Source organism: Thalia democratica, chromosome 7 (genome assembly GCF_965202585.1).
Source record: "Thalia democratica chromosome 7, ktThaDemo2.hap1.1, whole genome shotgun sequence".
NCBI classification, from domain to species: Eukaryota; Metazoa; Chordata; class Thaliacea; order Salpida; family Salpidae; genus Thalia; species Thalia democratica.
The window spans coordinates 62,217,201-62,233,837 of record NC_139171.1 but is presented as its reverse complement, the minus strand read 5'-3'; positions in this window follow the sequence as shown (position 1 = coordinate 62,233,837).

Below are 16,637 nucleotides of genomic sequence, written 5' to 3'. Positions count from 1 at the left end.
CAATTAAACATGTCATTCAGATGTGTTTCGGTTTCATTAAAAAGAATGTAAAAATTAAGAACAGATTTTGCAAAAAAAAAAAAACGTTAGAAACCCAAAAAACTTACTTAAACCAATAAAATTAACAAATATTTTAATTTTTCGACTTAAATAGTTTTGAGGTCACAATGCATGTCGTAGATTTATAACTTATATCTTAAATAACAGTTTTAATAAAAGATATACATCTAAAATTAAATTATTTAACTGCTTTTGGTTTATTATGACATCATAACCACACATTATATACGAATTGTCTGTAAAATTATTATTAAAAAAAATTCAAAATACATAGCTAGTTGTTTTATATAATTAAAAAATTTCATTATAAAATGAAACTTTGTAGGTATACTTACTTCGCTTTAGGATTTAGTTGATGTGGTATGTATAATAGTGCGACATTCGAAGTGATATCAATTTAGTTTACTATAGATCTTTAAAAAACCTTAAAAATATTCAGTTCCCATTACAAAAGAATAACGAATTTTCAAAGTTATAGTAATTTTTATGCAAGATAATGATGTTGTATGTCATTTAACATTAAGTTGATGATTAAAAAAAAAGACCATAACGTTGCAAAATAAAACGAATCTTGCACTTTATCATTTATAGTTACATTAATGCAAAATGACTGATACCTTTATATCAAAACTACAAAATAACTATCACATAGTTAATAAGATTAAATGGACTATCCCTTTAAAATGATCAAGTGAACATAATACCCCTAAAGCAGGGGTCGGCAGGCAGTTGTTGCTCAAGGGCCAAGTTTCAAGTTTGTGAAATTTTCGAGGGCCGCAGCTTTAGTTTTAATGACTTCTAAATATTTTTTTAGTTTTAGTCATACTAGAGAAAGTTTTACTTTTACTCACTTTTACAATTTACATAACTTTTAGTTACACAAATTTTAAATCTAAATCACAAACATTTATTGGAATGAAATTTACAATGACTAATATGATTAATATTTAATAAATTTTGTACTTTCTGAAACACTTAATAAGCCAAACTTAGTATATTTTTCTTTTACTTACAACCTAACTCTCTATAAAAACCGAGCATGAAAAACATTTTTTGGTCACTTTTGTACATTTATTACACTATGAACCACTTTTTCATATTTTTAAAAATATTAACACTCAAAAATAATTTATGCAACTTAAAAATTGTTTATTCTTTAAAAAATTTAGTACTTAATTAACTATATTAAACTTATACCTATTTGTAATATAAAAAAGCTAAAACAAATTTTGTAACATAACTAATGCTCAAATACTTCAATAAAATACATTATTAGTAATTAATTAGTATTTACATGGTTGCCACTTTAAAAGCAAAAATATATCAAACCAATCTAAGTTTATCAGTGACAAAAAAGCTATTAACTTGCTGTTAATTAAGCTTAAACACCTAACTAAAATATCATCGTTTTAAAAAGTACACAACATCAAGAAAACAGAAAAAAAAAGATTAATTTTTAAACTACACTATGTCATAAAAAATATTCTAAGATTTTGAAGATTTGTTCAAAGTTCTTAAAATAAAAGTTTAACACACACCTGAGCTTTCAGAAAATTTAAAGAGATTTTACCTAATCTGATTTTTTTAAATTTTGAACTAGCGTTTGGCAAGCCTGTATAAAATAAAGTTCAAAAAATAAAGAAATCACGAAGTTTATTAACAGTTAGTTATGATATAACATAAAATCATTATAAGTCAGTTTGAATAAACATTTAAGCTTCTTAAACATTTTTGACAAAAATATAAAATCTGATTGAGTTATTAATGAGGTATAAAAATATTTGTTATTGAGTATAATAGCAATTATTTATTCTAAAGAAAAATAATCCATTTCAAAAAAGTAAATGTGAAATACAAGACAAGCTATAAGAATTAAAAAAGTTAGTTAGGAGTTTTGGGAGAAAAAAAAAACATACCGCTTAAGTCAGTTCCAACAAAGCACATGACTATTTTCAATAACTACAGACTGATAAAAAAAAATGTTAAGGCAAGTTATTAAGTAGCAAAATTAATAACTAAAAAGAAGTTACCCTTTAGAATTTTAAACATTTTAAAGAATTTGTGCTGGAGGTAGTGAAATACTTTTGTTTATTTCTTTAATGGCAACCAGAAGTCGTGTTTAGAAAGTGTCTGAAGATTATAAAGAAGCAAAAATCAAATTAAGACTTTAATTAATCTGTTAAGATGAGAGCAATGATACAACAAATATAGTTCATCTGGGAACTTTTATAAGAGGAGCTTTTATTAACTTTGACATTTTAGAAGTACAGTAACCTCTAGCTTATTTACGCACATTGTGTCCACAGAAAAAGTGCGTAAAGATATGAGAGATCGTAAAGACACGAGAGGTACCAAGTATACTTAGTATAATGGCTGCTTTTTTTATTTTGCTTCTAGTTAAAAGCAGACTGGGGACCTTCCCACTTTTAACAATTTGTTTACTTTATTTATAAATGTTAAATCAAAATATAAAACTCTACATATATTTAAAAAAAAAGATTTACTCATTTTAACAATAAGTAGATTTTATTTTTATCTTTATTTATATGTGACTTATTTGATAATTAACATTTATATTCTATTTTACTTAGCAAACTCATATTATAATTAAACACTTGTTTACAATTAAGAAATAGTGTCCATATATGTCTATGTTAACATTTTAAACTCTCATCATTTTTTGATACTTACATTATTTAACACAGTCATATTATTCCAAAATTTAATTTAATATCTTATTGTTAACAAAATTTCTGATATACTGAGGTAAACTAAATGTTTATCAATTAGTCAAGGAACATAAGCTAACAAAGTCTAAAAATATAGAGAGGTGAGTTAACATTTAAAAACATATTTTAAATTGAAAATATACAATAAACCTAATTTGTGCAATATTAAATAAATTTAAATTTTTATATTTTGAATTTTAAGAATTCTAAAATGCGTAACTAAACGAGAGTGCGTCACGAGTGCGTAAAGATGCGAGAGGTTACTGTATTTCTAGATTTAGTTTAATGCAACGCACAACAATAAGCAAAAACATTTTAAAAGTAAAGGTGCAAAACACCGATATCAAGTTTTTGAAAGTCAACTTTTTGCTTATAACTTTAGTATGAAACTAATTTTATGGTAAAATAAAATTGTCTATAATAACATAGCAATATTAAAAAGATACTGTTAAGCTACTCTAGGTATGATTTAACTTGAAATATAAACTTTTTTATTTGTATACATAAAGTGTGAACAAAAATTTTAAACCCGAAAATTAACTACTTTACATCTATAAAATGTTTAAAGTTCTAGGTTATTTTCAAAAATTTTCAATATCGAGCTTTTTCACGATTTTTTAAACACAAATTGTCAAATTTCAAGATTTTCGGGTTTCAAATTTTTGTTCACACTTTATGTATACAAATAACAAAGTTTATATTTCAAGTTATATCAATTGCAAGATTTTAAACTTAACACATATTATTATATACATATTGTTTGTTGAACGAGAAATAAAAGCGCTTAAAAAGTTTGGTTCTAAGACCTGGTGCACGAAAAAACCTTTCGATTATCTAATCGCACACCACTTGGATACCTTTTAATGTCTTGTCCAAGACATATCAATAAAACCAAACACTGTAGATCGAACAAAAAATAAATCATCAGTTTAGTTTGCCGCTTTTTAGAGCAAAAAGCCAGCTTGAGTGACCAAAAACTAGCCAGGTTTTTCACTAATAAAAAATTAATAAATTTTCCTGAGGTTTAAATTTTCCAAATAGTCATAGTCTGAGTGTGTGGCAATGCTTATTTGATTGTAGCTTGAATCAGAACTATTTTGATCAACAGTGTACAAACTTATTAAATTTGCCATCCCTAAATTTAGTTTGTTTTAAAAAATTAGTTCCAAAAAAACAGCAGCTGTGTATATTAATATGCAATGCATAAAATTTAACTTAATTTGCTAAAAAAATTTTTTTGAAAAAAAAAACTATATACCTTCCAAATGCTCTTTTAATTTATGTCATATGAATTGTTTTAAATGAGGTTGTACACAGTTAGAATTTAAATGTAGAAGCAATAATCTTAGAAAATAATACATCTTAATCTAACTTAGTTATTAAATAAAAAGAGATTTATAATATGAGCTTCTTTTTATATTGGTGTGCATAGGAATTAGAAAAAGTGCTAGAAAAACTTCTAAAATTTCAAAAAGTGTCAAAACGAAAACAAAACGAACTTTGTTTCTTATTATTATGTGGTTTTAATTGTTTTTGTGCACTCTCAAATATAACATTAGGTAATAAAACATCTATAAAGTAAATTTAGGAATAAAAAACATTACAAGAAAGTATTTTAAATGTAAAGAAATGACATCACAGTTAATTTCTGTTCAATACTTTTGTACAAAGTGGAAAACATTTAAATTTAGTTTATTTACTTAATAGGTACTATATGAATAACTTACTAAATCCAAGCACTCATAACATTCTTTTTTCAGACAATAACTTGCTTTTGTAAGATAAAAGTTATTATGAAACTGAGAAAAAAAACCTAATGGAACGCTGATCTGTCTATTTCACACTTTTAAACTAAAGCAGTAAAGTCTTTTAATTTTTTTTTTGATGTTATACAGGGACTTAAAACGAGATTAAAAAAATAAAATCAAATTATCGAAAAAAGTTTACTTTAATATATTTTTGCTCGGGGGGCCACATTTACATGCTCGCGGGCAGCACAAGTTTCTTTCGCGGGCCGGATTCCATTCAAAAAATTAACGTGCTTGCGGGCCGCAGATTTATCCTTCGGGGGCCGCAATTGGCCCGCGGGCCGCAGTTTGCCAACCCCTGATCTAATACTCCTGGACTGTTACTTGTCGTAACTATTAACCTTAGATATATAAAATTGATTATACATTAAAGTCAAGAATGTGTAGTAGATAACAATAAATTTTCTTACCTTACAAAAGGTTTTTTAATTTTATTACTGTTTAAGATAGCCATAGATCGTATAAAATAATATAAAAATAAAGTTAGCATTGGTTTATTCTAAAATCCATCCAAGTTTATCAAAAAAAAAATCTGAAACATTTAAAAAGTTCAACATCTTGTGTACTTTATAAGTTTTTTTTAAATTTTAAATTATATAAAAGTAAAATTTATAATGTTTTTTTACCAATAAAAAAATAACTTAATCATGTTTTAGGTTATCTTACATTAAAAGTAAACTTTTTATATTCTAATTATAGATATGTGATAATACTCATTAAACAAGTTAACTCTAATTTTATAAAACTATCTTTCACTAAACACGTTTTTTTGAGTATAAAGTCGAAATTTCTACATACAAGTTCATATAAAGCTTTTTAAAAAAAAAGTTTTAAATGGGATTTAAAATCGTTTTACACCAATGAAATACAAAAGATAATAAATTTATTCGTTTAATGTTCTAAATGATCTCTTGTCGTCTTTATCTCATAACTTAACATTTAAATAGCATAAAGGAACTAATGTAAATATTAACTTTAAGGAACTGATAAAAGATACTATTAGCCAAATTTATAAATTAATTCTCCTAAATTTCTAAGTTTTAAACAATTACAAAATTTTCACATATCAGAATAACAATAATCATCAAGTTTATGACACAAAGGGACTTTGACAGTTGAGTATTGACGAATATTTGCAGTAGCTTCACATGACTCTTCTGACCATTTATCTTTATCAACATCATAATATAGTACAACTTTTGTAAAATTTTAAAATACAAATATTTTACTTCCAACTAAAACAGATTCAACTCTATATGAATGAAAATTAGGTGCTTTAAGTGTTACAAACTTGTTGCTAATTTTATCAAATATTTCACAATTTGTGTTTAAATTTGCACCGCCAATTGCAAACAATTTGCTTTTAACACAAACTAAACTATGAAAACTTCTCTCTTCAATCATATTTGGCATTATTTTCCAAGTATCAGCAAATACATCATAAGATTCTACAGTTCTTAAATCTCTATAAAAATTATCTTGTCCACCTGAAACTATGATACTTTCTTCGAAAATTGCACAGGCTGCACAAACTCTTGATTCGTTCATTTTTGCAACTTCTTTCCATTTTAACATTTTTGCATCAAATTGAATGCAAGAAGAATTCGACAATTCATTTTCATTACCACCAAAAAGATATATTTTATCAATAAATGCACAAGCACAAAAGTGTTGACGTTCATCAGGTAAATCGCAAACATAACTCCAAGTTTTATTAACAGGTGAATATTTTTCAACCGACCTTATACAATTCAGTTCAGGATCAAACCCTTCTAATACATACGCTTCTCCTTTAAGATATACTAGTTTAAAAGATTTTCGCTTTACTAACATTGGATGAAGGTCCCTGCGTTCCTGAAATTTGTTCATATCTAGTACTTTTACTTGATTTATAAGTTCTATTTCCCCATAATTTTGGCCTCCACAAATAAGAACATTATACATGTTTTGGTTGCATTGTCTACTTTTACCATGAATAGTAGACATATTCTGAAAAACGCTATCTCTTTTTTTTAACACTTCAAGGCAGTTGTTATTATTAGAAATACACGACGAAAAATTTATTAGAGTTTTCAAACAGCCATCGGACAATAGATTAAGACGAACTTTCAATAATATTTGTTTTGAAAATTTGCTACGTTCTTCTAGGTTGTAACCCCACCAATTATTTGCTGCATTATAAACTTCAACTTCTGAATCGATTTGTAAATTAGAACTTGCAAGTATTTTACAGACAATAAAAAAATCTAACTCTAGAAAGCTTTCTGTTCCAATTATCATACTAAAACAACGTTCTATGTATCGAAAAGCTGTAATTTTAGTATCTGATAGGTTGAATTTTGAGGCTAGCTGATAAAACAATATTGCATTTTGAATTTGTAGGTTTTTGTTGAAGTTTTTGAATGCTTTACTTATAAAATGTTCATTTAGTGAATGCTTGGTTAACTTGATAGCTGATGTCAGTTCACAATGTTCTCCATTCATTTCAGCTAAAATATAATAAGTCAAATAATTAATTTTTTAGTACTTTTAATTGTTTTATTGTTATCAAGTTTTTTTCAATGTTCTATATATTATTTAATTTACTGGTAAATCAAAGTTAATACTTAAATTTTATCACAATAGAAATTACTTATATAGTATAGACGTATTTTTTAAATCTTCAAAGTTTAAAAATTCGTTTTTTTTTTTTAGTATCTTTTTTATCAATAGAATTTTAAAAATGAATAAAGTTTTACAATATTTTGTAACCTGTTTATTGTTTTCTAATAGTATTATTCAAGTATTTCATGTAATGTTGTAAATAATAATACTTCAACAAAATAACAAAAGAAAAAAAACACATCACACATCTTAACAAAACTATAATTTCTTCTCAATGCTAATAATCATAATTATAAACATTTTATACATATTTTTTAAAATAACGTAAAGTAACTATATCACAGTACTTTCTGCCTAAACTAAAAGTTTTCTATGAATAAAGATTTAAGAAACAAAAACTATATAAATAGTAGAATCATCTTAACAGGTTGTAATTATATATCTTACTTTTTATCAAATCGATTAGTGTCATATATCTTTAATTTAAAAAAACAAGTGTTGGAAACTGTTAGATATTAAACATTATTAAACTAACCAAAAAAACATAAAAAAAGTTATAAAATAGAAGGTTACTATTTAAATGTTGAATACAGTTAAAACAACTTTTATAAATTAATCTGCAACAGTTTGTTGTACCGTATTGTTCAATTAAATAACGACATAAAATATGCATTATATTATTTACTACCAATTTACATTATTATCTAAAAAAGTTTAAATCAAAAAAACATAATTTTTTCATTCATCAAAGTTATAAGTAGAACAATTTATACATACAAAATAATGTTAGTTGTATATAACATTGACTTAATCAACTTATTAGAGCCTTCAGAAATGTTCAGATATTTACTTTTGAAATTAACTTCAGAAATTTGCTTGCAAACTTTCACAAAACTTATAGATTTATCAACATTGAAAATGTTCAAATTTTTTTCTATTTTAACAACTTCACTATTATTCACATCATTTCCGCTTGAACCGCTTTTTGCAGACATGACTTTATAATTTTGTTTTCTAGTAGATTTTTATAACTATTATAAAGTAAATAAATTTTTTAAAACTATATAAATTGATCTGTTAAAATTTGAACATAATTATTTTATAAAAGCCTTTGTAATTAACTGTTTTTAATATCAATACCAGTTTATATTATAATACTTTTATAATAAAACACAAACACTTTTAATGCCTAACTATTACTAATAGTATTCAGGGTATATGGATATACAGTAACTGAAGTTACACAATAATAAATTTTAAACTTAAATTAGAACTGAAAGATAACTAAATATGTTCTAAGCAGCTTATAAAAACTAGGCATTACATCTAGTGATTAAATTTTATATTAAAGAACATATTTATCACTAATAAATACATAAAGAACATCATAGTTTTTGAAATACTTTAAATGTAGTCAAAAATTTTCCACAACAATTAAACCTAAAAGAAGTAGACTTTTAGAATGTACCATAAACTACTTGGAATTCAAATCAAAAAATTAATTGTTTGTAAAATAAATATTAATAAATGAATTATACAATAAGCAATGTAAATAATAATTTAGTTCAACTCCGGATCTATATCTGAAAGGTATTATCAAGAATATATTCTGCAATCAAACTAAGGCTGGTTTATAACGGAACAAGTCAAAATTACACAAGACAAAATTGCACGAAGACAAAGTTGCACGAGATTACTAAATTGCACGAATATACTTTAGCCAAAAGAAAATTTACTCGAGGGGACAAAATTGCACCAATTTGGTCAATTTTTTACATTTTCAAATTTTGCACGGACGGTCATTTTTAAACGAGAGTAAAAAAAACAGAAATAAATTATATGAAAATAAAGAAATAAAAAATTAATCAATAAAAAAAATAACAGATAAAAAATTACTGACTGAAGACAAGAGTTAGGCAGACAGTAATATTAAATTTAAAATAAGAAAAATAACTGATAAAAGTTATCAGAAAATAAAAAATAAATAAATAAAAGTTTTTCTATTAAAAAGAAAAAAGGCTACCAACCAAGGTTATGGTAATATTGATAGTAAAAAATAAATTTAAAAAAAGATGAATAAATAAAAACTAGTTAACAAAATAACAACTAAGTTACCGACCGTAGGTAGGTTTTTAATAGTTACAGTAAAAAAGTAAAACAGAATAAAAAAATAATAAATATGTTATTAAAAAGAAAATTCAATCTCTGTCAAAATGTTTCCGTGCAAAATTAACTACTCTTACAAAAATTTCTTCGCAAAAGTGACCCTTCGTGCATAACTGTCTTCGTGCAAAAGTATCTTTGTGCAACTTTGGTATCTCGTGCAAATTTAACAGCTACCCGGTTTATAAAGCTTTTTATTAAAATTAAAATTTGCACCAAATCAACTTGCTCACTGATTGACTGATTTTTTAACTTACTTTACTTTATTTAACATATTTTATGGTGATAAATAAACAACCTTAAGTGTTTTCATAACACACTGCCATAGTTCATATTTGACTTATAATACATTTTAGAAACTGATTAATCGATCATATTATTACAACCATTAATAAGTTTGTCGGAATTAAATTTAAAATAAGCTAAGTTAGTTATTAAATAACTAGTTAAAACTGAATAACAAAATATTTTTAAATCTACATTTTTGTAACAATTTAAAATAAATCTTGTTTTAACTTTAGTCAGTGATCTTCAAGCTAATCAAAATCGCTGCACACTAAACTGCATAATAAAAGTTTTGTCATCTAAAGATCTTATTAAAAATATCTTCGAGTGACACGAATATGTAACCACTTTAAACTATTTAATTTTTACTCTTATAAATAACTATATTTGGTTATTTAAACATTTAACTCTTATATTAAACAAAACTATTTAATAAATTCATTTTATCAGTCAGTACCTTATTAAATAAATGTTTTTTTGTTGACCTTGTTTCCACAATATTTTTATTACATTCCTCTTAGGTACTAATTTTACAAACACACTTCTTTTATTCCTACGAAGCAACTAATGTTCTTGTAAAACTTTATTAAGTATAAACTACATATTTTAGTTAAATTATCAATTTTAATTCAACTATTTTTATTTTAATAGTAGTATGCTAAACGAAATGAAAACAAATTAAAATAAGCTAGATTAAAAATATTTTATTAGATAATGTTACTCTTTGAACAAAATTTTTTGGTTCAAAGGTCTGTGTATTTGATGCTGATATTTTTCATTTCATATACTGACTTTTTGCACTCTATGAAGTTCAGCATAGTAAAAAAAGTCTTTTATTTCTATTAAACAAAATGAATATTTGAAGTTTAGCTGTTTTCAATTTATATATATTGCTATTTTGTTTTCTAAAGTTATCATAAACAATTTTATTTTAAGTTTGTAACTAAATATACACTGTTGCCACTTTTTTGAGTAAATAAATTTTTTGAGTTACCTTAATCTGTCTTAAATTTTTCAAATCTTAAAAAAACGTTTTTGAAGTTAATAAAAATGTAAATAAAATAACAAAATGTTGAAACTAATTTAACTGAATCTCATTCAAACTATAGAAACACGTTTCTATAGGCTTTTAGTAATCTTAAAACTAATATAAATTTTTGAAAAAAAACAATACCATCTATAGTAAGCCTGAAAGCCAGTGTGAGTGACCAAAAACCAGTATGAGATTCGTTAAGTAAACAAAATTAATAATAATAGTGTTAGCCATAAATGAAAAAAACAGTGTATCTAAAATGTATAAAATGAATATATCTAAATTTTAACTTGATAAATACACAAGTAAAAAAAAAAATATTTTAAATTTTGCTAAAGATAAAGGAAAAAATTAAAACTAATCTAAACTTTTAATTAAAATTTCAGACGATCATGTTTCAATAAAGGTTTAAAAAAACGTTCATTTTACTCTCTTTTAGTTTTTAAAAACTGTAAACTAGCTTAAAAGTTGTCCTGAGTAGTCTGAATGTGTGACAAACCTGTTTTTTTAAGAACTAAATGTCTTTACCTGCTTTTAATCTAATTGAAACTGTATTGAAAATAATATACTTAGCAGACGAAAAGTTGTGCTAATGTTTAATATTAATTATACTTATTAATTTTCCTCTAAAACATTTAAACAAGCACATTTAAACATATACATTTATTTCAGGTTGATATTATAGTCTTAAATTACATGATTTCCTGTACTTACTGAAACCTGTTACTGTTTATAATTATTTTAAAGTTCTTTCTTAGTTGAAGTAAAATAAAATAATAATTATAGTAAGTATAAGCTGTGTTAAATACGATAGAAAATTTAGTAAAAATGTTGCAATACATACTTTGCAACAAAACAAAGTTTTATTGTACTAATAACATAAATGCTATTTTTTAGGCAAAACATATTTTTTTCTAAAAGTAGAAATATGAGCCAAACACAGAAAATTATCTCATTCTGAGATTTTTACACCTGAAATATAATAGTTACAACAGACAAACATAATTTTTTAAAAATATTTATTATTTAAAGGCAATAAAGGTTTTAATTCCAAAAAAATAGCCTTATGTTTTTAAAAGAATGTCTTACTAACATAATTATTGTAAATAAATTATTATTATTCAGCATTTAAATTTATATATCAAACCAGTCTTTGTTATTTCATTTACAGAATAAAGTTGTATATAAATGTTTAAAACTGATAATAATTAGCAACTTTTATTTCGAAATTTTAAGCTTAAAAAAACTGAAGAACTATAAAACAGATAAACAAAAAAAAAATTTAATTGTATTAAGATAAATTTTAACAGAAAAACAAGTTTACATTTCACAGGACGTTGATTTTATTTTTTATGAAACTACATATTATTATAATACAAAAAACAAAATATTTTTAAGGAAAAAGTCAATTTCAAGGGTATTCGCAAAACATAAACAAAGCTAAATGTTTTAAAAGTTTCTTATTTAAGATTTACTAATGAAATGTTAAAACTATAATTTGAAACCTTAACAGTTTACATAGGATAAACATTAAGTTCTTAGTAAGTATTTCAAGATAAACTTAAATCAGGGTTTCCCAAAGTGGGCCTAGTGGCCTCCTTGAATGTCATTAGGCTTAGAAGATGTTCATTCAGAAAGCTATAAGCAGCAAATTGGTCAGAAATAGTATAGGAGCAACAGGGGGACCATAAGGTTATAAATTCAAACTTACACCAGATATTCTGTAGTTGATGATGAAGAGCAGAAAAAAAAGCTTTTATATTAAAAGAAAAATATTAATTATTTCAAAAAATATATAAGAATTAAATAAAAAAGATTTTAAACAAAATTTGCTATATAGAATCACATAACTGGAACTAATTTAAGAAAATCTCATTACAGATGTAGAAAAATACTGGATTGAATTTTTCTGAAATTTTTGAAAGTATGCTGATTTTTTATTTAAAATAGTCAAAATGGGAGGAGTTATTATAAACGTTATTTTAATTTAAAACTAGTCTTAGTTAGCTTGACATATACTAAATCATCCTTATATTTTCATAAAAATCTTACTAACCTTAGTTATTCTGAAAGTATGACATTCCAACAGGAGTTAAATCAAACTAGCCAGGGTCATTTTAAACTTTTGGAAAAAAAAAGAAAGATCAAAGTTAAAAAAGTATAAAGCTAATAAACTTTACAAGCCAAAAATTTTTATCATTATAATAAGATAAGTAAGATCTATAAAAATAAAACACAGTTTATAAATGTGAGTCATAGTAACATCTCGAAAATTATTAAAGTATCAAAATTAGTTTAAATTATGCAAAAAAAAAAAAATTTCTCAGTCAGATTGTAATGAAAAAACTTTTAACTTTATGAGTGAAAAGCAAACCTGACTTATAAAAAACATAAGACTGGATAAAGAAAATTTTCTATTTTTATAGTAAAAATATTAATCTGAGTAAAAATAATCAAGCTAGAATCCATCCTGACTTTTTGAAAAAAAAAGAAGAGTAGTAGAAGTTCAAAAACTGTAATATATACAGTTAATTAAGTATATACCGCTTTTTTTTGATAAAATAAAAGAAGTGAATAACTACTAAATAGTAGATGATTTTTAGGAAAAATATCTAACTTGGAGTTTATTTTAAAACATATACCTATTTAGCCTGAGATCTGCAAAAAAACTTCAAAGCAGTTACAATATAATTCATGTATAAAATAATGTTGTTACGAAAATCTTAAAAACTTACCTCTACTGTTTTTTAACTCATAAAACTATTTTGACTTCAATCTTTTCTGAACTATTTTTAGGGATTTTTAAGTTATAAAAATACAAACGTTTTACTAAGCTTTCTTACTATTTGGTTAAAACTGTGCTTTTAAGAATAAAGGAATATCAAAAACTTTAAAAATTTATAAATCTCTCATTTTTAATTCATTTTTTCAATATTGAAATCTCAAATTTTTTGATGGTAGTCTAAATCTAGATAAATAATGTTTATCTAAATGAATGAAACTTTAAAAACAATTAATTATTTCGTTGTTCCCCATGATCTGTTTTTACTAGTAAAACTAAGTCGTAAAAAATAAAATTAAATGAATTCAGTCATTTTTATCTAAGTTTGCAATTTTTAAACTTGTTAGAATTAATTTCAAAAACCCTATCATTTCAAGCACCACTTTTACATGTTCTAACAAAAACAAAACTAAAATAGGCAGTAATTTATTATTATTATTATATAATTTGTTAAAAGATTAAAACCTTAAATTATTTACAAAAACAAAGTTTTTCAAACTTTTTTTAACTATTCACATATTTGTAAATGTTAATTTTAGTTTAGATTTTTAGACTTTTTTGAACAGAAATGCTATAAATGATGAATAAAATTAGCTGTAAGAAAGTTTTCCTACTTGTATAAGTTTATATAAGTGATTTCCACGATTAAAATTGATATAAACTAAATTTGCTTATGTTTGATTATGAGCTTGAGTAGAAAATTCATAAATTTAAACTTCGACTCAAATTAAAAAATTTAGTGTGTATGTAATAGAATACTAGTTTTACATTTTCACTTGATTTTTATTTAGTTTAATATTGAGTAAATTTAAGTCAGTCAACCAAAAAGCAAGTTTTGCTGGTGTAAGGTTGAATGAAATGAGAACAGAGCTACAAAAACCATCCTTAGATAGTTTGTAGTGAGATTTGAGTCAAAACATTCAAAATGTAGTTATAAAGATAAACTCAATTTTAATTATATATTTTATTGTATTTATTTTAAATGTTTTTTCCTAATAAGTAATTTTCGGTGTACAGTTTAAGTAAGTTATTTTCAATTTAGTTTATACACTCTTAAAGTATATTCCTTATAAATTTGATTTATGTATAAAAGTTTATTATCCATATAAATTATATTTAAATTTGATGTACTTTATATACTTGTTAGTAATTGTTTATTTTCTTCAAATAAAGTCAAACCAATAATTGTCATGCCTAGCTTTTAGAAGTAGTATAGAAACACATTTAAACAATATTTAGTTCTAAATTTATTTTAAATTTAGTTAAGGTTTATAGTGTGGTTGTATAAATGTGAAAACTACCCATAAAATAGACTTTTAAATTTTCACCTTTCTAACATTTTATTTGTGTATTTCTGAAACATAACAATTGTTAAGTAAGTTAGTTTTAAAATTTGACCAGCCAATTTTTTTGAAGTTTTGAACTGTTTTTATGTACAGCTAACTAAATATTATATGTTTAGTAATGAATTTAAGTATAAATTTACATAAACTTTTGATAAAAGATATAATTTATTACAAGTAAAGTTTACAAAATGTAATAATAAAATTTAAAGTGTTACAAACACACACAACTCAATAACAGATGTGTATAGCTTTTAATAAATATTATGTTAATGCTATCTTGAAATTTTAGTTAAAGAAGATATATTAAAAATACAAAAAGCCCTTCAAAAGTTAAAATTCAGCATAAGTTTTTTTTTAAATTACATGCATTTAAGTCACCCGTTAATAGTTTTAAACTCAATTCTGCAACTTTACTAAAAATTTGTGCTAAGTTTTGTTATTAATGGTGAGTTATCCTTAGACCTTTTACGTAGTCCATTATCAACTCCAGAATATCAATTATATATGTATCAAATATGTATGTATCAAATATGTGTGTGTTTCAAACTATTACCTCATAATTTCTTAAAGACCCCAAAATTTCTGTAACGGCCATCAAGGGGACCAATAGGCCCAAGTGAGAAACTCTGGCTTATTATGATACAGGGTTACCTTACACTCTTGCTAGTTTAACCCTTATAAAGCAATTTTTATTTTAAAAATAAATTTTAAGCTAGTTTCTGATTTGTTTTTTTTTAATCCATTTTTTCTTGCTATTTAATTATTTTGTATTACGTAAAAATCTTAAGGGGTTTATCTTGGATTAATTTTCATTAATACAGTCTTGAAATTGTCTTCTTCCAATTTTTTTTTAAAGTCAGGTTGGACTCAGACTAATAAGATGTAACACCGAATATATTATCTTACTCAGACTAATAATTTTCTTTAAAAAATGGCAACAAATCTAATTAACAGATATGTTTATAACAAGTTTTTTTTGAAGTACAATCTGACTGAAAATGTCTTTATTTTGCAAAAAAAAAATTAGTTTTAAAATTTTGTCAAACCTCTAGATGCTTTTAAGAGTCAGATAATATAAGTATGTTTTATTATTTCAGGTTTTACTAATTTTATTAAAAAATTGATAACTTTTAGTATTCATGGTTGACTAGCTTTATGCTTTTTCAGCTTTTGATTTTGCCTTTTTTTCATGCCTTTTTTGCCTTAGGTGTCACATACTAAATATAGCTAATGTTAATTGGAGTTTTTGAAAAATCTAAGGATGACTTTATATATTTCAGGCTGACTTCTAACAGTTTAAAATTAAGAAACACTCATAGTAACTCAGGCCAGTTTGATTTTTTTTCAATATGAAAGATTATTATATTTCAAAAATTTTTGTCTAAAGATTTTTTAATTTTTTGATTTAGTTTTAGTATTGAGATGTTATATAGTTAACTTTGTTAAAAATCTTGTTTTAAACACTATATATAAATTAAGAAATTACATAGTAAAGATATTTTTTACATGATTAAAATGCAGGATGGCTTAGGACAGTTTAAAGCAATTTTTTATAAAAATTTGAATTAAATAATAGCAACCCTGCTAATGCTTGTTTACAGACAGAGTTTACACAAACTTATTTTGTTTTCAAGAAAGGCACACCTATCAATTTTACTCTACAAAAATTTATTCATTGATTTTAGTTGAATTTAAACTACTTACTAATCATCTCATTTATATATGTAATTTTAAAAAGACAGTAAAATTTCAATATCATGTGAAGTGTAAAATAAATTTACAGTTAAAGTTTGTTTTAGTGCAATTAAAATATTTTTTATTTCAAAT